The following is a 6,841-nucleotide window of genomic DNA, read 5'->3' on the forward strand; positions in this document are numbered from 1 at the left end:
TGGCAATTAGTGGAAGCTGAAATGGGCTGACCTTTCGGAATAGGGGTGACTAATGTTGGACACCCAGAGTCCTTTGCAGGGAAATCAGTCAGTAGGTGTTTCTGGCGTCTTTTGGCAAATGTAAAGCTCACATTGTTACTTCAAGCTGAGGTGGGCAGCATGATAACAAAACAGAAGCATTAGAAGTAGCTATTGGCCGCCCTCATCTGGAATAAATTTGCATAGGCTTCTGCAAGTATTTGTGGATTAACGTTAAGCCATTACTAGTGTTGACAAACAGATGCTGAAGGGAAGTAGCAATTGCTGGGTCGCTGGTGGTGAGAGGAGAAGAAAAGGAAGGTTCAAGTGTTTCCTGTTGGTCCAGGACAGTGAATGTACTAATAGCATAATATTTAAAACTCTTTTTTTTAAACCTTTTTTTTTGTTTTTTTTTAGGGGAGTGGTAATTAGGTTTATTTATTTTTTAATGGAGGTACTAGGGATTGAACCTGGGACCTCATGCATGCTAATTAGGCACATACTCTACCACTGAGCTGTACCCTCGCCCCTTAAAACTGTTTTTAAAGTTTATCCCATGGCTGAGGGATGGCTTGTTAGTTAAATTAGAGTTTGAAAAGCTTCTTTGAGAGATGTAGAGACTTTTATAATAAAGAAAACGATGAGTGACACAATGTACAAAAATGAATTTATATATTTTTGCTGGGATTGGTTTTAGGGGGAAAGAAGAATTGTAAAACATCTTTGCTAATTGTTCAGAATGTCTAAATCTATACATTGGAAATAATGAGATTTTATACTGGTAAATGTCTCGTGCTACTTTACCATAAGTATCAGTCAGGAAATCTGAAACGTTTTCAAGCTATGGAGCTGGCAGTGATAGTATTCATTTTACCCAGGAAGAAAGTCGTTGCTTAAAAATCACCCTTTAAATCAATGCAACGATTGAGGTTATTTTAGCCCAGAGCTCTGTGTCAGCTCTTATATTCCTTTCCAGTGCTGTTTCTCAGGCATATGTCATCTCTGTCCAGTTTTAGAGACCTTTGCCAAATTCATGAGTTCTAGAAGGCATGACACAACTGCATTGAATCTTTTAGTATTGTTTAAAATCAAGCGTTTTCACTGTTTCTGTAGAGGGATCATAAGAAGAAAAATGTGAAATTATCAAAAAATGAGATAAGTTGATTGAACCAAATAATAAACCTATCAGATGATGCCTTCTAAGACTTGGAAATCATGCTTCAGAGATGACAGAGTATGTTGATAGGAGAAATCGATATATGATTACCATGACACTGAAAATCACTGGAGGATTGATGGATTGATGGATTGGGTGGTGGATGGTATTAAAACTAGCTTATTTTATGGAATTTTATTTCATATAAAACATTATAAATATATGTAGTCAAGATGGATTAATAACTAAATATGAGAGGTAAAACTATAAAATTAATCTAGAAAAAAATGAAAGAGTATTTTGGGGACCGATGGGTGGGAAGAGCTTCTTAAAATTCCTAATGTTGATATGCTTTAGAAACCATGTTGGTAGCAGGCATTCTGAAGAAAAATCTGAAACATTGCGTGAGATTAAGTGTTTACATACCCTGTGTCCTTGTATCACTGCCCAGGATAAGTAGCTCAGAGAATTCTCACACAGGTCCGTAAAGAAAATATTCAACTGGAAATTTGTCACAGGGTTGTTTTTGGTAACAAGAAGTTGGAGATAAGTACTTATCATGGTAATCATTTTGTGATACATATGTGTATCAAATCATCACAGTGTACACCTTGAATGTACACAGTGTTATATGTCACTTATATCTCAAAGCTGGAAAAAAAGATTGGAGACAACTAGATGCAGCCCTGATGGAAATGATGAGAACAATGTGGTCGATGCATTCTGTAGAAGGGTATACACAGCAGTTAGATCCAACTAGATATGCCTACAAAATTATAAATAGCTCTTAAAAACAATAGTACTAAGGTAAAACAAAAAGAAAAATTAACATGCATGCATATAATACAACACACAAAAAAGAATGAATATCTAACAGATTAGGAAATGAGTCAGTGGCAGGAGATGGAAATAGTATATTGGGGATAAAAGAGGATAAAAGACACAAAACAAGAGATCAGACTCCCGGGGATGAATGATGATGGTGATCTATGAATTATGGAGTATGATTAATTCAAACCCTTGCATATAATAAGCAAACAGCCTAATAATTAATGACTTATAAATGCCGATGAAGTAGGTATTATTTGGACAAGAAGTTTGTTTATTCTAAGGACCTCATATAAAGCAGATAGCATGATGGAGAGGAGCATTCTGGTAGAAAGGAAAAAATTTGAAAGATGCAGCATAAAAAACTGGAAGTAGAGTCTTAAGTTCTGGCAATACCATGTCAGCTTTGCAAATTACTTAAACTCTGAGTCTCAGGTTCCTGATTTGTATGTAACAGTGATAATAGTGTACCACGCACACATTCCACTAGTGCTTTATGCATTTTTAAGGGTCAGAAAATATTATAAATATTTATAGTTCATAAATGGGTTTCTTAAATGATGGCTTCAATTATGTCGTGTATGCTGCTAGTTCCGCATCTGTCCTGTCCCAACTTTCATTTGTATCCAGAATCTGTACTTAACTTCTGGCTTGATAGCTCTACTTGGATATTCAACAGACATCTGAAACTCAGAAGGCCCCAAACTGAATCATTATTCTCATTTCTTGGTGCCTGTTTTTCCTAATTTTTCCCTCTCTCTGTGAATGGTATTACTACCAACATACTTCCTAAGACAGACTCCTCAGAATTGAACCACTGTCTTTCCTCTCTCATTTATCCCCTCTTCCAGATGATAACGATGTTATGTTAATTATAACTTATTTTTTTTTAAGTTAAAGAAATTTTTATTGAAGTATAGTGAGTTTACAATGTTGCGTTAATTGCTGGTATACAGCACGTGATTCAGTTATACATATACATATTTATTTTCATATTCTTTTTCATTATAGGCTATTACAAGGTATTAAGTATAGTTCCCTGTGCTGTAGAGTAGGACCTTGCTGTTTATCTATTTTATATATAGTAGCTAGTATCTGCAAATCCCAAACTCCCAATTTATCCCTCCACCACGCCCCTTTCCCCCCTGGTAACACAATTCAGTTTTCTATGTCTATGAGTCTGTTTTGTAAATAAGTTCATTTGTCTCATTTTTGAAGATTCCACATGTAAGTGATGTCATATGGTATTTTTCTTTCTCGCTTACTTCACTTGGTATGACAATCTCCAGGTCCATCCTTGTTGCTTCCATTTATTATTATTTTTTATTGAAGTATAGCTGGTTTACAGTGTGTTAATTTCTGGTGTACAGCACAGTGATTCAGTATACATATATATATTTCTTTTCATAATAGGCTATTACAAGGTATTGAATATAAATTGTAACTTCTTAATTGCTTTCCTTCATCCTCAAAACAACTGTCTTGATTCTGTTACCATTAATAATTGCTTAAATTACCTCTAGAAACTTCTAACATTGACCTTCTTTCTCAGAGCCTTTCAAATCCTTTTTGAAACAATTTAGAATGATCTTTCTATATTACTTCATTCCCCTGCTCATAACCCTTCCATGACTCCCCATTCCCCAATCCATAATGTCTAAACTAGATAGTTTATTATGATCTGACCTTTGCTTACCACCTCACAACCTTCACACGAGTGTCTTTCAAACAGTAAATCATGATACTGTAGTGTCTCATGACCTTTATGTTAGTGGGTGTTGACTGATACTTTAAAATGAAAAACAATAGGAATAGAAAACGGAGTGCATTACTTGTAGTCTGGCTCAGTATTGGATCGTGACATTTTGGTCCACACATCCACACTGATACATACGTAGAGAGTCTAGGTGGAAAATTTCTTTCTTATTCTGACACCTAGAATCCTCTATCTTACTGTCATTTCTGTGTGCTGACAACCGAAGTAGACTGCTTCTATCTTCCTCAACAGATTGTGGTTTTTCTTCCTTTGGGGATTTCTAGCCCCTCTTCCTGAAATGCCCTGCTCCTCTTGACCTGCACAACTCCTAGTCTTTCTTTATTGATTTAGCTTCAGAGTCACCTCTTCGGGAAAGTTATTTTGATCCTCCCATAGTCCCCAAAGCAAGACATAATGTCACTTCTAAGTAATCCTGTAATAGTCCATGCTTATACATATTTGCTTTCTATTACACTATGTTGTCATTTCCTATTTAGGGATTCTTTTCTCATGAGGCTAATAGCTCCCTGAGAACGGGGAATGTGTGTTACTATCATCATTTTGATTTCATCGTCCACAAAATTTACAGATCAGACGAGATAATCTCCAAAATCCTTCCCAGCTCTTAATTTCTAGATAAATCCAATTCTTGGACCTGACATTTTAGGGGATATTTATGATAAATTGCATAGGTATTGACTGATATAAATTGGCCATCAATGTGGCTGAGCTACTATTTATGATTTGGTAGTTTAGACATGTTTGTGTCTGTTACTGATTGAATCTCATACAGTTGTGACATGAGACATTTTCTCCAATCATCTCTAGCTGTTACTGATATGTAAGATGGAAGGAAAAATTTTAAACTTCTAGGATTGGATGGGAGCACAGAGGCTGTTTCTATAGGTCAGCAAACTTGCTGATAAAAATATGAAAAACTTACTCAGCCATGTGTCCCCAAATATCTCGTTGTCTGGTATAATGAAGATATCATATCTCATTGTCATTTCTGTTTTAATCCAGATGTTATATGTTTTATATGCATACACTTAACAGTGCCCTTGCACCACAGATACTTTAAATGATAAATGATATGTTTCTCAACATCCAGTCATCCGGATACCTAATAAACTATCCTTCCCGTAGGATTTTCAATAAACTAAAGTTATTATGTTTCCCCAAGGGAATTTTGCAACTATAGAATTAATGACAGTGCCAGAACTACCAATTTTGTTAAGGCCAAGAGCAAAAGGGGGGAAAAAAGCTTTAGAAAACTAACTACTTACCTAATGAAAACAAATCAATGGTTAGAGAAAGGACATTGTTATAAATGCCCTAGCTCTGCTGACTCACCAGCCATTTTTCTCTTTAGAAGGAAAAAAAATTCCAAGGGAATCCTTCAGGGCAGGCATTTTCTTCTCTGAATTTTCCTAATACATATTTTTATTTATAAACTTAGATTGCCAGGGACTGTTTGAAATTCACTGACTTTTATAATTCTAAGTTTGAGATGCCTTTGTAGTTCAGTTATGACTTGAGGTCCTAGATTTATTCAAAGAACTGTAGGAGCTTTGAATTAGATCATGTCCCTTTTTTTGTTTTTGTTTTTTGTTTTTTTTGGTGGGGGGGTTGGGGAATTAGGTTTATTTATTTATTTTGTAATGGCGGTACTGGGGATTGAACGCAGGACCTCATACATGCTAAGCATACACTTTACCACTTGAGCTATACCCTCCCCCCAAGAGGGTTTCTGATTTCATTAGGTCAAGACCATTCTCTTCTTTCAAGGAAGCCAGGAGAGAATTTAGAAATATTTGTTTCATTTTACCTCAACCTTCATCCGTTCATTCAGTCAGTAAATCTTTATTTAGCACCAGTCGTTTAGTAGGCTGTGTTCTAGGCACTTGAGATCAGGGAACAGGCAAAAATGCCTGCCCTTGTGAATCTTACATGCAGTAGATTCCTGGGTCTGGCTTTGCATAATCTAAGTGATCTATTACTGGACTTTCTTAAATGTAAGTGCCTTCTACTTGTGAGATAAATGCAGAAGATATTTCACCCAGATCGGATTTAATGAAATCTCAGAAAGCTGTATTAATTAAGGTTGAGTTATATAATTTTAAGATACAGGGAGGTATATTAATGATTCCTCTTTGTATTCCTATGACCATGATGTTAAACATTTTTAATATTTTATTACTAATACACACACAGAGTTTGGTTCAGTGAAAAAAACCACATAGATAAGTGACATATATTTGCAGTTAAAAGATCTGGATTCCAGTTTCATAGTTCCTGTTCATAATTGGACACTTTCCTGGAAGCTGACTTTCTTTCTTTCTCTCTCTCTCTCTCTCTTTCTCTGTCTCTCTTCCTCCCTCCCTCCCTTCCTTATTGAAGCAGTCAGTTACAATGTGTCAGTTTCTAATGCAGCAAAATATCCCAGCCATGCATATATATACATATATTTGGTTTCATATTCTTTCTCATTAAAGGTTACTACAAGATATTGAATATACTTTCCTGTGCTATACAGAAGAAATTTGTTTTTATCTATTTTTATATATAGTGGCTAACATTTGCCAATCTCAGACTCTTTATTAAGCTTTTAAAAACTGGAGTTCTCTTTCCTTATTAATAGAGTGGTAAAATTCCTAGACTTACAAAATAGTTAGGGGGCCATGTAGGAAGACTTTCTGTTCACTTGTGGCATCCTTCATGCTACATTTCTGAGAGCTTGGCAGTTCATTCAACTTCCTTTTAAACCCACCTAATGATGGGAATTTCATTTTTTTTTCTTTTAATGGAGGTCCTGGGGATTGAACCCAGGACCTTGTGCATGATAAGCACACACTCTGCCACTGAGCTATTCCCACCTCTCGGGAATTTCATTCCTTTAGATGAAACTTCATTCTAATATTAGCCTTAATAGTGTTTTCTCTACTAATCTGTTTTCTGAAAAATCTGTTTTCTGAAACATTCACTAATGGATTTTAATTCTTATGTAAAGTATCCCATGTACCAGCTCGCCATGGCTTTCCTTTGACTCTTCTTACTTGGGGGTCATTCCATATCCCTTATCT

At 35.6% G+C, this 6,841-nt stretch overlaps 1 non-coding gene across 1 annotated transcript; it reads right to left on the reverse strand.

Moving 5' to 3' along the window:
* Positions 1–6,562: 6,562 nt before the first annotated feature.
* Positions 6,563–6,634, reverse strand: TRNAD-AUC. Its single transcript has one exon. It is a non-coding gene; the product is annotated as a tRNA-Asp (tRNA).
* Positions 6,635–6,841: the final 207 nt, after the last annotated feature.

This window comes from Camelus ferus, chromosome X, assembly GCF_009834535.1.
Source record: "Camelus ferus isolate YT-003-E chromosome X, BCGSAC_Cfer_1.0, whole genome shotgun sequence".
Lineage (NCBI taxonomy): Eukaryota > Metazoa > Chordata > Mammalia > Artiodactyla > Camelidae > Camelus > Camelus ferus.